This window comes from Haemorhous mexicanus, chromosome 13 (assembly GCF_027477595.1).
Source record: "Haemorhous mexicanus isolate bHaeMex1 chromosome 13, bHaeMex1.pri, whole genome shotgun sequence".
NCBI lineage: Eukaryota > Metazoa > Chordata > Aves > Passeriformes > Fringillidae > Haemorhous > Haemorhous mexicanus.
The window spans coordinates 14,254,494-14,272,760 of NC_082353.1; the positions used below are offsets into that span (position 1 = coordinate 14,254,494).

General features: G+C 43.5%; 1 protein-coding gene across 2 annotated transcripts in view; it reads left to right on the forward strand.

The window, feature by feature from the left end:
- CTXND1 (cortexin domain containing 1) overlaps positions 1-18,267 on the forward strand; it is a 35,782-nt gene that overhangs the window by 9,063 nt on the left and 8,452 nt on the right. For both annotated transcript variants that reach the window (XM_059858509.1, XM_059858510.1), the window contains exon 2: positions 17,896-18,076. The gene's annotated coding sequence lies outside the window, so the exon portion shown is untranslated. The remainder of the gene's footprint in view (positions 1-17,895; positions 18,077-18,267) is intronic.

Genomic DNA, 18,267 nt, shown 5'->3' on the forward strand with positions numbered 1-18,267 from the left:
TTGTGGTTGTTCAAACCGAAACACTTTTTTAAAGGAATCTTTCTGAAATGGAAATCAATGATGGTTGGCATCATTCTCAGAACATTGCCTTGGGACACTGAAGTGCACAAATGCTTTGCTGATATTTTGGACACAGTGCAGAAGAATTTTCCAAGTGATTTTCCATCTCCCAGGAAAAAAATTGTATTTTCCTATTTGCATTTGGACAACTATTTGTATCTTAAAGCAAGTATCTGCAAAACATTCCTGCCTTGCAGCATTTTTAAAATTAATAGCACAGAAGGAAATAACACTGGCAGTCTAGAGTCTAGCAGAATTTTTTTCTGTTGGATTTGGTAAGAATGGGATACTCTGTGTAAAGAAAGTCTTGTTTCCTTATTTGCTTAGGGATCAGAACCGTTGTCTTTAGCTTTCTTTTCTCCTGACAATTTGTTCCTGTAATCTCCTTATGTTCCTACATTAAAACCTTTGGCTAAATTGAGAGGTAGCTTAACTGACTATTTAAGCTACACATTAGTAAACAGAACAGGAGGCAATGGAACAAGTCACCCCACAAAGAGAGAGAAACAGTGAACAGGAATCTCTTCTCCCTCACCTACTTTTTATTCACTCTTAAAAAAAAAAACCATGTTTCCTGCAACATCTTTCTTCCTGCATTTTCAAGTTACATCTGCTCACACAAAGCTCAGGATATGCAGAATAGTTTGCACCATGGTTAGGTCTGTTCTAAGGAGATAACAATGGAATTTAGTCAGCAAGCACAGGAACTGAGTGTCCGGAGGACACCAAGAGTCTGAGCGCATCCAGGGGAGCCAAGGGGCAAGAGATGGGCCTGTGACCTTGTCTGGGGGCACACAGAGCTCCTTAAAATGGCTCAGCACCAGCTGAAAGCATCTTCTCCAAGTGCAAGGAGTGTGTGCTGCAGAACCCTTCCTCAAACACCACCCAGCAGGGGAGTCCAGGTCACCCCTCTCGGGGACGGGGGAGGAGAGGCACAGGAGCTCAGGGAAGCTCTCACAGAGCGTTGCCATCACTGATTCCCTGAGACAGGACCGTGCTCCATAGCCAGCACAGCAGATACAGTACTGCAAACCTGTTTTCTGCAGGAAAACCAGGCCTGCCTCACCCAGAGCTAGAGCAGCACCCCCAAGGTGCTCAGTGCTTCAGGGAGGAAGGGGCTTGAGGAAGGAATAAGTCTAAAGCACCCAGCCAGTACCAAAGTACCAAACAAACCTCCTGGGCTAGGACATTTTCCTTGCTTTTCCCCCTCTTCACCTCACTATCCAACAAAGTGTCTCAGCCCTTGACTGTTTGGGAAATGTGATAAGTTTGGTCAGGAAAAGAAAAATTTCTCCCCCAGCTCTATTAAATTCTGTGGGTGTTCTGAGAGAAGAGGATCTTTGGACAGCAGCAGAATGTATGATTGCAAGCAGACCCTAATTTTATTACACAACAGCCCAATAGCACTTCTCTGAAATATTTTGAAGTTCTACGGCATAGAGAAAGTCAGCATTTCTTAAAGCAGTTTAAACCATCAAACAGAGTAGTAACCAGCAGGGGAAAATAAGAATAGCTGTTCCTTCAGAAATTTTGAGTGATTAGACTAATTTTCAACCTTTCTTGTACATGATCTATTATTTCATCTCCTGCCTTACTTCATAGCAGCAAACAACAGTCTATTTTAAACCTCTGTTTTTCCTCCATTATGAAAGCATTACTCTCTAAAAGAATGGATTTTTGCAAAATGTTAAGAGGGAGGAGAAAGCAGGAGCAGCTCCAAAAAAGGTTCAGATGGCTGTGCCAGTCCTGCTGCTGTGCCATGTCACTGCTGCTGTCAAGAATATTCCTCACCTTGAAAGCCAAATCAAAGAGAATTTTAAAATAAGCAATAAAATTAGAAGATCAAACATGTGAGGTGAGGAAAGTGGGATCTGGTCCAGTACTTACTATATTCTTTCTCATATTTGTGTTATCATGAAATAAAAATCAGTAAATGCTCTAACTGCAATTTATGTCAGAGTAAAAAGGAGAGGAACAATCAAGTTTCTATAATGTTTTACTTTTGTCACATAACATGGGCTAACTACTGCATTTTTTCCCCACTTGATCTCTTTGTCAGGTTATCCTAAAGGGTTTCCCTCTTCATTTGAAGAACTGAATACAAAGGACAAATTCTACTTCTAAACAGATTTGCTCAGCAAAAATTTTCTGATTTCTGTTCTTACAGTTTCTTCTCATTGTATTAGCACTTTCCTTTTTTTTTTCCCCACACGGCTCTTGCTAAAATAAACTTGCATTACCATGTTGCTTATTGGGCCCATAAACAAATTAACATGCAGGGTGTTAAATAATTACTAAAGGTCTTGTAAAAATACATCTAGACTGTGTTTGAATGAATAATAATCCCATCAAAAGAGCAAAGATGATTCTATACACCTCTTTCTTTTAGATATTTTAGATCTCCATAACTTTCTGAGAAGCTGTGCTTAAAACACTGGTGTGAATACAGAGCAGGAAATCTGAAGTAATTTATTTTCAATCCTTCTCAAAAATACTCTGCATCTGCTTGTACAGCAGAACAGCTCTGGGGATGCTGAAAGGGTGCTGTGAAAATCACTGCCCCGTAAAGTCCTTGCTGGCTGCTGTTTAGAAAAGGAATTTGTGAAGGAATAAAGGCACTTTTTCACCAGGTTACAAAAAAGGAGAAGGAAGAAATAGTTTCCAGTTGCTGGAACTAAAAAAGGCGAGGAAGTGCAAGTGCATGCAAAGAGGGAAAACCACAATTCTCCTTTGCAAAAAGGAAGGAATGATGTGTAAAAGGCATTCAAGAAAACACTCCTACCCCAGCCACAGGAAAGATTTGTGTATAATCAACTTCTGTGTGCTGCAGAGCAGTTGCTGATGTATTTTCATGCAAGCTGATGTTGTTTTCCCTGCTTGAGTGGCATAGCAATAATAAATACATTTATTATTCATTAAATGCCTTCAAAATATTTTAATATGCCTCAGCATTTCCAAGGTGTTCAAATCACAGCAGCAAAACACCCTGCTCACATAATTTGCTGCCTTAAACAACTGAATATTAGAGTTAGTAGTTTAAAGTTTCTGAAAGCACATTTTCAGACAGAGTGAGGAATCACTTTAGGTATCTGGAGTCAAACCCTTAAAAAGAAACTTTCCTCTTAAAAACCACACCCCACCCACCCTCAAAATAAAACCGGCATTACAGTTCAATTCTCCCATATTTTATAAAATAAAATTTCATAAAATAAGGTTTCATAAAATTCACCAAGGTCAGAAGTTGTCAAATGAGGAAAATGATGTTTTTATGGTAAAGGCAGACCAATAGATAGGTGCTGTAGTATGCACATGTGTGATTTGGTTTGATTGTTTCTTTTCTATACACACAAACACCCCAAAAAACCAAACAAAAAAACCCAAAACAAGGAAAGGAATGAGGAATCATGATTTAGCCTTATGGTTTTCTTTTCTTGCTATTTGGAAGTAAGGCTTCACTGGCCACAGGGCCCCAGCCTAGATTTGCATGATGGAGAGCTCTGCATAGCATTTCCTGAGTGCCAGAGCAGATGGAAGGTGATTTATGGCCTTCATTGTTTATGGGGATAAAGGGGGAGGACAGAATTATGCCTAGATCTCTGTGTCCCAAATAATTCCTTCAGGTTATCAAGTTTGCACAGCTCTGTCTTATGTTAAGTTTATGCCGGAAAAAGAAAAATAAATCAAGAGAAGAGGAAGTGAACCACTGAAGCAGAATGCCCAGGGAATGTACCAAAGCACACAGGGCTTATTTATCTACAGCTGAACCACATCAACCAGGGAGAAGTTTTATTCCCAGTCACTGCTCAGAGCTTCCAGTGAAACACTCCCAGATTACATTATTGTCACCAAGTCCAGCATTTGGTGAACTTTATTTGCCATTAGAGTCTGGCAACATGCAGGCCATAAGCAAATAAATCTGAAAGCTAAATAAAGTTTTTCTTCTTAAAAGATCAGCACTTGAAACATCTAACTGCAGTTACCAGTGTTGTGTCCTGTCAGATGCAAAGAGAGAAACCCCCCAGAGACCTAAGAGCAGCCTGTGGTCCAGTGAGCAATGCCACGAGACACTCAGCCCTTCCAGCAGCCAGGAGATGCCTGGGAAGGGCTCAGAGACACTGCAGACATCATCCCAACATGACTGGGACTGGCACAAACATGCTAAACAAGGCTAAAAATGAGTATGTGTGATTTCCTGCATGTCTCCCAGGTAAGAATGTGGAACTCCAGGTATGCAGGGGATGTTTGCCAGAGGTCTGGCCCGTGCTGTCTCTGAGTTCTGGCAGTGACAGAGCTGCCACCCATGAACTTCAGCACATCCCAGGAGCCAGGGCTGGGCTTGTCACCTGCTAACATCACTGCACTTTGAAACCTAAAATGGAGTTTGTTACAGCCCTGGCCACAGACTTGTCACAGGGAGCTCTCTTTTTGCTACAAGAACTCTTGCTTTCATATTAATGAAGTCAGGCATTGACAAATTTGCTGTTGTTGAGGGCAAATGCTGCTGCAGGGGTTATTATGGGGCTGTGGTCTCAGTCAGTGGGGTACAGGATTTACCATTCAGTTCCCAAATGAAAAAGTGCAATTAAATGCTCTTGAAAATGTCCTGTGCTAGGAAGAAAAGCCTTCCAAAATAGATTTCTATCTACTTGGTCCTAGTCCATGGTTCTTTAATGTTTCTGTAAGCAGTAATGGTTTTGTCCTGCAAGACAAATACCCATTGATTTCAGTTCCTAATGACTGCTGGGTCAGGCTTCCTATATATTTGTTTAATTAATTTTTCTGACCTTCCTTCCATTTAATACTTGGGATGACAAATTTCCATTTTAGCAGCTGTGTGGATGTTAGTCTGAAGCACCCATGATGTCAAAGGCTTTGTATTCATTTACTAACCAAGTTATTTTGAGCCTTTTTAAAAATAATGTGCATGGTCAGCACAGATTTATGATTTGGGGTTTTTTTCAGCTCAATCTCATCTCACTTATCACATGGATTAAAATTAATTCCTACACATTAACCTACAGGAAAGAGATGGTTACTGTTTCTTGAGATATGAGGAAAACATCTGAATTCCAGGGAGGATTCCAGATAAATGCATTAATTTTTCAAAGTTGAAAAGTTCCTTCCTACTTTAATTAGCAATGCTCCAATTTTCTGCCTCAACATTCAATAATAAAGGTGGAGACTGGGAGAAATGCCATGTCCAGAACAGAGACTGCAGTGTAGAGCCAGTTCCAGGTGCCACCCAGCAAACCAAGCACACTTAGGTTAAAACTCTAGAAACCCCTGTCCTCATTCAAATCTTAGCTCAGCTGGTTTGAGCAGGGTGCTGATAACACCAGGGCTGTGGGCTCAATGCCCACGTGGACCCTTTAACAAGAGTTATTCTCAACAACCCTCATGGGTCCCCTCCAGCTCAGACCATGCTGTGAATCTGTGAAGTGCTAAGCAAGTCTACAAGAAATTAGGAACTTAAATGCAATTATATATCTTGTCCTCACTGCTTTATTCTCAATCTGCCCTTAGGACCTATTTAAAGCCAGGCATGTGCTTAAATCCTTGCATGAAAACTGCATTCAGATAAATGATCTAAAATTAAAGCATCACCCAGCTCTTGTATATTTGCAAATGAAATTTATTTTGACAACAGGTGAACATAAGACACAGATGAGACAGAGCCTAGAGCAAGACTGGTTGGGTTGTGAGATTTAAGGCTCTGCAATTAAAGGCAGGGCCCAGGGATGCTGCCTCTCAAATGGGAGTGTTCAGGTTCTGCCAGGACTCTGCTGTCTGCTCACCTGCCAGTGAACTGGAGCAGTTGCCATGCTACTTCATGGAAAACATTTATTAAGTCAGTGATTTATTTAGTCTATTTAAAGAAGGTGGAATAAAACACTGGGCTGGCCAAAATAATTATGCTGTTGTTATTTCTTTTTTAATTAATATTGAGCAACCTGTACTGCAGCCAACTTCAAGACACTTCAGACTTGCACTCCTCATTCTCTGGCTGGAGAACAAAAACCTTGGTAGAATAAATAATGCTTTCATTCTAGGATCCTACAGAAAACTACTTTTCCTAGTATCTTCCTTGCACAAAGAAAAAAACCTCTTGATTTTCCTACCTCATCTTACAGGGAAAATGCTCCCCCTTTTTTCTCCCCCATCTATGAGATATGAAATATAAAACTCAGAAACAGATGCAGTCCCAGGCCTGAAGTTCCCACAGAGGAGAAAACCAGTTCCTGTCTCACCATGCTTCTTTAACTCAGTGCAATACTTACCAGGACAGAGCCAGCCATGGTCCCCCTCACCCTGCTGGCCTGGGGTAAATGATTTTTTGCACTTGTCCATCCCAAACCCTCTGTCCCCTCCCCTCCCTGCCAATGTGGCTGATCCTGTGCTTGCTCCCAGGTCTGCTCTGGGTTATTGAGGGGGGATTTTATTAACACATTCAAACTGAAACACCTTTGGGGTAGAGGGAAAGAAAGAAAGAGAAGAACAGCTGGGCTCAGTGCCCCCAGCTCTGCATGTCTGACCACCAATCTCTGCTTGTTTCTAGAAGCAGAACTTTATATTAACCCCTAGGAAAGACTCATTCAGCTTGCACGGGAGACAGCAGGGTTCTGGTGCTGCTACATGGCAGCAGCCCCTCTGCTGAGGTCAGTGGGACAGAGGCAGGTGAGTGTCAGAGCCAAGTGATGCTCTCTGAACTGTGCAGAACCCTCTGACCCAGAGAAGAGACACAAAGCTGACCACAAACTCCTCCTGGTGCAATGGTATAATACCACCTTGAGTTAAATCCACAGCAGAACAGCCTTCAGAAGCTATTTTAATCAATTAAGAACAGTTGGACCCTTTAGCACATAGTTACCATCATCTACTTATTATGCACTTAAAATGCAATTATAGACAGGAAAATAATGTTCCTTTTCTATTGGCCTCGTTTTCCTTGAGTGAATTAAGTCTGTTTCTCATCTGCATTCACAGTCCCAGCTGCTTCCTGACTGAAACAGATCCTGGAGGCTTTTTATATCCAGTAGCAATGCAGCAAGGCCATATGTAAGGCCAGGGTGTGTGTGGGAGCTGGGATGTCTCCTGGCTCCTGATTTATTAGGCTGCTCCAAGTTCCAGTGAGGAATCATTCCCTGTGTGGTGATTCATGAGGTAGCAAAGAACCTAGATCCAATTCCCAGGCTGTGTGGTTAGGGTTAGAAAACCAATGTTGCTTCTCAAGCTTAAAAAAAATCCATAACAGAAGGGAAGAGAGTTTTTGGAGTGCCTGCCTGTAACAGAGCAGGTCTCTGAGGCTATTAATTATCCCAGACTGGCTGTAAAGCAGAAAAGGTGAATGTATAGCAAAGGAGTTTTCCTAAACATATATAAATAGCAAACCATTACACTTCCACTGGAAGAAGAGAAATTTGCAGACAGGGCAAAGCTCAAGAGCTCCCAAGCCCACAAATGCTTGTGTTCCCTCAATGTCATTGATGCAAGTCACTTGCTGCCATAATTAGCTCTGTCAGAAGACCTGAAATAGAAGGGGGAGGAGAGGAGTCCCTGCAGTCTGAACTGATGGGGCCCTGTACCAGGGTGGGCTGTGGAGAGGACACCCCCAAAGTACCCCCAGTTTCTTAAATCTGCTTTCCTTCCTGACCATGGCATCCACAGGGTCATTTGATGGGCAGATGTGCATGGGCTGGCCACGTTTCACCAGGAGATTGCTCCACAGTTTCAAGGTTATATTTATGAGAAACCTGCCAAATGCTTTAATTGGTGTCCACTGCAGCAGGTCACCAAGGCACAAAAAAAAAAACTCTAAAAATAAAATTTAAAAAAAAATTTAAAAATCAAACAAACCCACCCCAGGGCAGCATTCAGGAAACTACTTCATAGGAGAAGTTTTAAGCTGTGACAAGACAGCCTGTCAGACCTCTGGAGGACTTACTTTAACCTATACCTTCAGTAGATGCCAAAGGAATAATCTGGACACTGTTCTTTGTGGTCGAGTGCAGGTTTTTATGCTGCTGCTATAATATTTAAACACTTCCTATTAAATATTGCATATCAATAGAAGTGGCTATATCAAACAGCAGATAATTGCTGGCACTTATTTTTCAAAGTCAAAACTCTGCTTGAACTTCCCTTTGAGAAAATTAGGGTTTTATTAGCTGGCAGAGAAGGGGAAGTGATTCCAAGGGCAATTTGGCTTGGGAATGCAGTGTTCCCATCAGAGCATCCTTTCTGGCAGTGAGGCTTTCTGAGAGAGGAAGTTCAGCAGGGTTTCCTGAGCCTGTTTAGCTCTCAGACCTGATTTTGTGGAGGCCCTGGAAGATGCTGAGATGGTACCTTCAGACACATGAACCCAGCAAGGCACAGACCCCCCTGTCTTTCTCACTGCAAAGTCAGTACTGAGTCAGTGCACAGAATAAAAAAGGTTGAGGAGGAGGAAGTCTAAAGTTTGTGTTTGTCACACAATGTGGGAAATGCCAAGTGTAGGCTGCCAGCCTGTGCCTCCCACTGCTTGCATGGAGGTGTCTTGGCAGCACAAAATTTACTCACTGAGGGTCACACTGTCCTCAGCCCCGACCCAGCAGATGGAAACAGTGCTGCCCTTGATTTTCCTGCTCATGGGGGACATTTACCACAACCATGATGGCATTTGTGTTTTGCTTAGCCCCAAAGAACTGGGTTAAAGTGGAGCACTCAGAAGTTTCTAGCTGCCCACAGTCTGCCTGGTTGAAGTCAATGCAGTTTTTATGAGGCATTTTATTATTAAAAGAATTTCTCTAGAAATCAACCCTCCCACTGCCTGTCCAACATTTACAAAACTAATTTAGTTCAAGGGTGCTTGCAGTCATGTAAATAGAAGCCAGACATTTTTCTCTGCTAGGGGAAAGTCATTGAAAGAGAGGTACCCAGCCATGTGCAGGCCATATTTTAGCATGCTCATAAAGAGCTATTTTCTAGCTGAATATCTCAGTGCTTTTGAAGGGTTTGCAGTTGCAGTGTTGCCTCAGCCCAGGAAGGGTGCCTGAGGCAGCCCCATTATTTACCCTGTGTCACTCCAGGGCTGTGACCTTGGCAGCAGGACAGGCACCAGGCTGTGTGTCAGCAGGCTCCCCTGCCCAGCTCCAAATACCTTAGCCACCAGCCTGTACACGACTTCCCTCCTTGAGGCTTGGCATATTTACAGAAACTCAATTTTACAGCACTCTCAGCTGCTTTCCATGGCTGCCCCTCAGAGCTGAGGCTGCAGCTGGGGCAGTCAGCACATGGACAGAGGTGCTGGAGGAAATCTCCTTCTGCAAAGTTCACTTTGCAGAGCAGACAGGGAGAAGGCAGAGCCCAGACTTACAGACTGGGGGCAGTGTTGGAGGTTTCTGCTGATAAAAGAGCTCCCTTGCACCTTTGCTTAAGATCTTCTCAGCTAATAATAACTTTCAGGAATTCAGAAAAAATAGAAGTAATAAGATTTTATTTGACTCCTAAACTCAGCTAGAATTGGTGTCTGTGCTTTGCTGTTACAGGTGGCTTGAACAGTCCTGCTCTAAACAGACAATGTGAAACAAAACCTGGTCCCTTGCCTTGTCCTGCCATAGGCCATCCCAGTGTCTGTGTTAGCTGCCCCTGCACAAACCCTGAGCAGCTCACACTCCTCTGCAGGCCAGGCTCTACCTGCACAGAGGCTTCCACCCAAAAGAGGAGGTGTATTTTAGTATAGAGGGAACCATTTTCCCCCAGCCACAGCTTCCAGATAATTCTTTCTGTTAATCTGCAGTGACATGGGAGAAGATCTGAGGCTTTTTTCTGTGAGTCAGAAACAGTGCAGGACTGGGCAAAACCAGTTGTCCTTGTTTGCCTTCTAAGAGAAGACCTATGCTGAACCCCAATGGAGCTATAAATCTCCTCCTGCCACTTCACTCCCCCTTCTCCATCAAACCCCAGCCTTAGGAAGTCTGACTGTTGCTGGCACACGAGCAGGAGCAGCTTCTGAGCACAGCACTGAGGGAGCAGCACCAGCAGAATTGCAGCTGAGCAACTGAAAAGCAAGAGCTGCTTTTGAGCTCAGTGTCCTGCCCTTCCAGATGCTCCAGGCTCAGCTGCAGCACATTGAATCTGTGGGAGATCTGGAGTCATTCCCTACCATGAGGCTCAGCACTAGAATCATCTAGAAGACCTTGCAGGGAAAACAGTCCAAGGGGAAACAAAGAATGCTTGGTTAAAAAAAACAAAACAAACAAAAAGAAACCCCCAAACAGTTTCAGATCTGCATTTGCACATATATAAAATTTTGCCTAAGAAAAATCTAGTTCTGCATTGAGTCATGACTGCAGTCCTGTTAGCTCCTGTCCTAACATAAATCTTCACACAGCAGTACCCAAATGAGGTAGGAAAATGCAGTTAACCCCACTGGTGTCATCGTGTCCTGCTCCCAGCACAGTTTCAGAGATCCTTGGCTGATGCTCTGTGTGTGTCTGGTGAGATGGTGCTCAGAGGTAATTGTCTCTTCTCAGCACTCACAGGTGTGGGATGGAATTCCTGGTGTTAGATGTGTACTTGCTCCTGGCCCAAAGTCACCTGCACTGCAGAGCAACTCTCCATTGCCTGCATTTGCAATTAATTAAACTTCCAAGAGCATGGGCATAAAATGAGCCTGTGACAATAAAGAAACAGCAGCCATGGACAGGCAGAGACCCTCTGGGACACAGCTCACCTTATTATTCATAGGACTGAGCTGTTTGAGTTTAGTTTCTTTTCATGCATGAAGAGCTTTTGAGGAATCTCATCATTGCACTGAATATAAATATATTCAGTAAATATGAAGAGACAGAGTTAAACTAGAAGCAAAGATCAGTGCCTGGTTTTAAAAGTATTAGAGCTGTATTACTTAAAGATACAAATAGAGATTGAAGCTGAAATTGGATCAGATCTTAAATATCTTCTCTTAAAGGGACTTTCCAGAGGCAGCCCAGAAGCACTGGCAATCCAAGAGATAGGAACTTAAGGGACCTGTTATGGAGCAGACCTTTGATCTCAGGGGAGATGCTCCTTAGGGACCCTGTGCCACATTTGGCAGCCCATCCTCCAACCCCCACAATTACTCCTTTAGGAAGTCATAGGGAAGACCCCTGATTAGTGGTTTTAAGATTTGTTTCTGGACCTGTTGTCTGTAATTCATCCAGTTCACAAAGCCTGCTGGTGCTGTCTCCAGTCCTCTGTGGTAGCAAGTTTTGGAAAGTCACTACCTGCCAAATAAAGAAGCCCTTTTTTCTTTAACAAGCTGGTTGTCTACCAGCTCATGGAATGCCCTCAATTACCTGTTTTGAAAACTGGTTTTTTTTTTTTTTAATAGGAGGAAACAATTTTCCCACTCTTCTGATCTGTGATTTTTGTATAGCTCAAACATGATTCCTCAGCCACCTTTTCCTCACCTTCTTCAGACACTAATAAAGCAACTGATCATCCCTTTGATCATTTTAGTTATCTTAAAGAGAACTCCCTTGGCGCAGGTATATATTCCTCATCCCACTTCTCTCCTTTCAAACCACAGTGATCCCAGTCCAGAAAACACAAAATAAAAAATGACAACAAGGGGTACAGGAGCACTCAAATTTGGGGTATCTGGGCACATTCAGAAGTCAGTGTGATCCCTGCAAGGGAGAAAAGACCTTCCAAACTGCTGAGTCAGTTGAGGCAAACCCTCCTGGCTCCCTGTATGCTAGGTTCACTTAAAAATGTTCCTTGTGGCTAATGGTGCATTAATAAGGTGTTGGCTGTCTGGGACTGCTGGGGGCTGTGCCAAACCCAGTCCTTTATAAACTGAACATGTACAAAGGTTCTGGCAGTCTGATTCCCAGTGACCCACTGACAAGCTACTGATCCAGCTGGAGATGTGGAGATGGAATGTAATTGCCCACAATCTTTTTAATCAAGGACTACACTTCCAGTAATCTGCTGCAGAGACAGAGGAAACAACATCAGGCTGTAACACACGTCTGGAATCAAAGCTCTTTTCTCTACAGTCTTAATTAAAGAGTGTTTCTGACTACAAGTTTTATAGAAAAGTCAATGAGCTTCCAGCTGACGGAAGGACCTTTCTTGACATGATGAAAAGGCTGCACATATTCTTAGAGAGTGTACATGAGTACATGATCAGAAAAAAAAACCATGGAGAAACACAGGTAGCACTCAGGCCATGGGTTATACTTGGAAATGTCTTCAATACAGATTGGGATGAGAGGGGAGGAGGGAATGAAAAAGCATCAGTCACCCCCAAAAGCTATGGCCAAAGTCATCACTGGCATGGATCAGAACTGCTGTAGGGAAGGTGAATGAGAGCCTGGCCTGGAGCAGCCCCCCAGGGCATGGGGACCTGAGGATTCACCCAAAGGTGGGCCAGGGAACATGGCCCAGAAGGAGAATGACAGCCAGGGTGATAATCATGGGGTGCCTTTTCACTGCTTGGACAGCCTTCAAGGTCAGGCTGTGCTGGTGATCACTAAACTGGTGTTCTGCCCACCTCCTGCCACCAAGCCCCAGTCAGAAACAGGCCCATTGTTTCACCTTTCTGAGAGATCTTTTTTGACTGTTCTCTGTCTTTGATTAAACACAAACTGCATTTTATACCCATCCATCTGGCACTTCTAATAAATACATTCTGCAACCAAGAGATACTCAAAGTTTACAAGTTTGATTTGTCATCCTTCTAAAACCACATTGTAACACAATAATCTGTCACAGAGGCCAAGTTTAGCAGGATTTCATAGAATCACAGAATGGCTTGGGTTGGAAGGGACCATTACAGGTCATCCAGCTCCAGGGCCACTGCAATGAGTTGGGAGGTCTGTAATTGGATCAAGCTGCTCAGAGCCCTGTTCAACCTTACCTTGAATATTTCCAGAGATGGAGCACCCCCTACCCTGCTGTGTTTTACCACCCTCCTTGTAAAAATGTTCTTCCTTATATCAGATCTAAATAGATCCTGGTTTTGTTAAAACCACTGCCCCTTACCCTAAGACAACAGCCCCTGATAAAAAGTTTGCCCCCATTTGCACAGGCAGCTCTTTACCAGCCAGCCTTGATGCCAAAAACCAGCCTTGGACAGATCTGATTTACTGCAGCAGAAATTGCCCACATGTCCTGGGAAGGACAAGAGACAGAGACCATCAACAGCTGGGCTCAGGATCCTGACTGATCCTCACTCATCCCAGCAATGGGCCATTTATCCTTTCACCAGCCTCCCTTGGGGACATGCCAGATTTGGAGGCTGCTATATTTGTTACCTACCTACAGAGCTATAGACTGGGGCTCAATTATCCTTAAATTCTTATCAGGATCCTTCACTCCAGCCAGGGCTGTCATGGAAAATGTAATGCATGTCCTGACTCAAGGTTTTGGTTCATTTGTAATAAAAATCATCTGGCCTCTCTCTGAAGGAAGATGCAATCCATCCCTGCTGGGAGACAGTGGAAAACACAGTTTATGTGGGTGCCAACTGGATCCTCCTCAGAAAGAATCTTTTGTGCAGTGTTCATGTGCAGAGCTGTGCAGAAAGTGGGGGGGTCTGAAAACAGGAAGGTTTTCTGTGCTGTTGAGCTGTTTGGCTGCTCACACTGGTTCCAGATGGTGCTGGAGGCACTCAGTGCCTCTGAAAACAGGCCAACTTTCACTCTCCCAGTTCTTATAGTAGCAGGAGAAAAACTGTCCTCTTGAGAAAAGGAAACAGGGAAAAACTAGTAATGATACTTCTGCTTCTCCTGTTGGCAAATTAGAGCTGGAATTAGACAACATGCTGCAACAATTCTGGTTTTCCAGCTGGAGAGGGAGAGAAGCTGCTGTGGGTGTCCCATGTAGCACAAGGCTCTGCTCCCTGGGACAGCCCAAACCCAAACTCACTTGGATCACCTGGGGCCCCCAGATTTTCATTTCAGATCTTCAATTATTCTTTCCTCCTATTCCTCACACCAGCAAGGAGAGATAAATCTGTGTAAGCAGGGCTGGCTTTGCCATTGTTTTCTGAGGGTTTCCCATCCTTACCCAACACCATTCCTGGGCTCTGGGGCTGCTCCTCCTGGGGGTCCATTTCTGCCCAGGGCTGGCAGTGTTCAATCTCATGTCCTGCTTTGCAGTCAGCTCCATATTTCTCCTACAGCTCAGGCTGATTCATCCAGTCTTTAAGACTCCTTTGCAAGATTTTTGATTTTTTCCCCAGTTTAAGGTAGGATGTGGCTCAGCTGGCACCCCAGCCCTGGTGAGATCAGCACAAAGAACCAGAGCAGTAGCACAGGAGGTTTTGTGCATGAGCACAAGCTGCAGACATCCATCCTCACCATCCCCTGCAGACCAAACTGGTTCAGAGAAGGAACAGACAGGAGCAGTGCCTTTGATGGAAGCCCTGTGTAGAACCTGTTAGTTTGTCTTGTTTTGAGCCAAAACACACTCAGGAATTTGAGCTTCATTTTTGCTTATGTCTAATTGATCAAATCCCTCTCCCCACAAATTTATGAGGTATCTGAGAAAGGCCTGCATTTAAAAAAGTGTGTGAATCAGTTATCAGTATGGATTAAAGAGTTCCTGCAGCTATTACAATGGCAAAGCCACCTGTAACTATTTTGGATGTTTTGCTGCTCATTTGTTAAAAATTTCTTGACTAGGAGTTACCTTCATTAGCAAGAATTTAACTTTTGATTTGAAATAAGTGATTCAGAGATGAAGCAGGGTTATATGATTCTTTTCTGCCTATATTTGTGGCAGTTCTAACCCAGCTATTCTTGCTGAGAATTCATCCACAATATTTTCCTCAACTGGAAAAATATTGATACAGCTTCAATCTGATCTCTGTGTAGCTTTTCAAGATGAAAGGGCAAAAGATGGGTCTCTAAGAGGTATCCTGAAGCTTACAGAATACTGGATATCACCACAAGGTAACAGTTATGTAAAAAGGAGTTGCTGTTCTGCCTTGAAGTGAGCCTTTTGTTTTCATAAAAAAATAATAAAAATTCAGAGTAGTACAGAAAAATATGGGTCATTTTTCCTCCCTGTCAGCTTTACTACAGTGAATAATTTCTTCATAGTTATGCTTATAATTCTCCTGGCTAACAGCTATTGTTTAATTTATAAAATATCTGCCAGGACCAACAGGCATGTTTGTCTCCTTTCAGAGGATTTAAACAGCAGAGAGGTGAAAAAGCAGATACTCCATTAAAATGAGTTTATACCATATCTACTCAGACCTTACAAGCCTCATCTTAAAAGCCTAATCCATTTGTTTCTCTCAGACTCCTTTACATTTGCCTCTTGCCCTGATGAAAGGGGATGCTCTGAGTGCATCCCAGCAGTGATAAGGAGAGCAGCATCAGCCCCCTTATCAAAACACACAGGGAATGAAGGATGGTCCTGCTCAGACAGATGTTCCTTCTCAAGCTCATCTAAACTTTTCACACCCCAGGTATTGCTTTGCATTTTCTGGGCATTATCTCCTAAAGGATGAATCAATGTTCACAACAGCCCCAGGGTGGAAGCCAGCACTGCAGGATGTGCAATCCCTGCAGAAACACAAACAGGGGACCAAAGGAATGTCCCTGCAGCTCTCACAGGAGTCACAGAGCTCCCTTCCCCAGGGATCAGCCCAGGACAGCGCCAGGGAGGGCAGGCACAATCCCTGGGCTGGGCTCTGAGGGAGCAGTGGATTTTCTCTATCCTCCTGCTCCCCTGGGGGTTACAAAGCAACTGATACAGAGACACCATCTCAACACCATCCTGCATTGCCTGCCCTTGATAATGGTACTTGAGTTCCCTCACTGCCCACTCTTGGGTCCAGCCAGCAACCCATAAAGAGAGTCCATCACTGATCCTGCCCCTCTTTCACCTCTGAATCACCACTTCCAGCCTCTGGGAAAGTTTCACAGGTGTTCTCACCTCAGCAAAGTTTAATCAAGGATTTCTCACAATAGTGGAGCTTTGGGAGGCTGGAAACACTCTTTACTCCAGATCCCAGCTGTCCCTCAGTTCACTCAATAGTTCTGAACAGCAACTTGCTCCCAAGCACAGCCCTCTATTTTTTAACCTTTTGTCAATGAGTAATTCTACATACTCCTTGAAATGATTATATGATTTAAGATGCCCTCAAATCATAAGCAGCCCACAGTTGTTGTCTTACATAGCATGAGTTCTAACATCATTATAGCACAAGGATTTCACATCACCAGAGCTCCATACCTCCTCGATGTTCCTCACAGGCAGCTCCTCTAGGCACTGACTGTTCCTGGTCCTTGCAGCAGCCATCTGACTCCAGATCCCAGCAATCCACTCTTTTATACCACTTGTCCTTATTGCCTACAGGTGTGGCTTGTTAAGATCAGGCCTGCTTCTAATCTTCAGTAATTGGCCCAGCTGCAACTCGTTGGGGATAAGATTACCTTCTATGCCACCTTCATTCACCCATTCTGGATCCCCCTACACACAGTTATTTTAAGTGTATGCTGCATCTTTTTCTCAATGAAGATTAATGTTATTCTTGCCCTGGGGCTAAGTAGGAAGGAAACATTTGTGCAACAGCAACTTTTAAAACTTTCCCCAGATTGATTTATGTGTTTATTTGTTTTCAACTTTTGGGCTCTTGCAAATGATGTCTTTAGTCTTCTGATGGAATACTGGCATCCAGTGATTTACAACTGGCCAAAAGCAAGCGTGTGGAGGAAAGATTATTTGTCTCTTGCCCCTAACTGAGGGCTAGATTGAATAAAGGAGTTTGTATAAACTAAGCTAAGCATAAAGATTTAAAGTCGTTATGTAAAGCAAGAAATAAAATAGTCCAACAACCAAAACAAAATGCCAAACAGCGAGTTAAAAACAAAGATTAAACCTGCCTTCAGCTACACAGGAAAAATCATGCTTATAGGAAGGCAGAGTTACTGAAATGAAGTATTGATTTTCTGCTGAAAGAATTGTAAGTATAAAAGGACAATTAATTTTTAGACTAAGCTAACGGTCACATTATTGCTCTCTGGGTGTAGCAAGAAGCTCATCTGTCTGTATCTATCTACAGCATTTGACTCCTGTGCTCAGAGGCAGTGAGTTTTAAATCAAAACTAGATTGTTAAGAATATTAGAGTATGATCAAGTGTCCAGGCGATTCCTGTAGAGATTTGAGCTTCAAATTGAAGGTGACTTTGTTTGACAAACACACACACAACGCCTCTCTGGAGCAGCATCTCACCTTCCTGCCTGGCCACTCACCTCTAGTCCCTTGCCTGAGCACACCCTGTCCTGCTGAGTCCCTCACAAGGGATTGGGGCTCATCTTTTGCCTTGTTCTTCTCAGCCTTCCCGTCCTGCACCTTGGAACTCCTGTCCACAACAATGTGCAAAAAACCAGGTTTGTCACCCAGCAAGCATTGCTGCCTGAAACTATTTTGTGTGCATGTAGAAAAGAATATTATCCCAAACCAGACAGACTAAAAGATAAAAAATGCAAATAATTAATAGTTTTTAAGTCCTGGTGTATCAGTTCAGATAAATCAAGCAGTTTTGTTTAAACAAACCATCCAAGCCCTAAATAAATATCCAGACTCCTGAGCAGGATCAATTCAAATCTGGCTGGTCTTTCACTGTGATTTTAAAATAAGATTTTCTGCTTGTTTAAGAAGAAATATTGATAAGACCTCAGGCTTAACCATTGCTTTTCCTCTCATAAACTTTCTTCCAGGGAATGTGTGACAGTGAATCCATGCTGGGCACGAGTGGCTCAGGCTGCCTCTGGAGCTGTTCCCACGCTCTGACCGAGTCTGTCCCGCCCCCATCCCATGAGGAGCAATTGTCAATTATTCTTTTTTTCCAGAGCACCCCGGTGAGAGCAGCTTCTGCTTCCAGGTCTGGCTGGAGGTGAAGCTGAGCAGAGCCCGGCCGCCGCTGAAGCGCCACTGACCGAGAGAACTTCTGAAATATGACTGCAGGGAGGATTCCATCTCCACCATGCTGCTCTGCTGGCATGTGACAGGCTTCCTGCCCAGGTCTGGAAGGTATGGATCTGCTTCATACATGAAATCTTATTTCCCTTCCCTTCCCTCTCTTTACAGCTGCAGTTTTGGGAAAGGAGTATAGAAGGAAAAAAAAACCCCAAAAAACAACAAACCAGAACCAGAGACTGTTTTGAAATAAATTCTAAGTGTTGAGATGAGTTGAAATAGGATTAACCAGCACAGGAAACTGC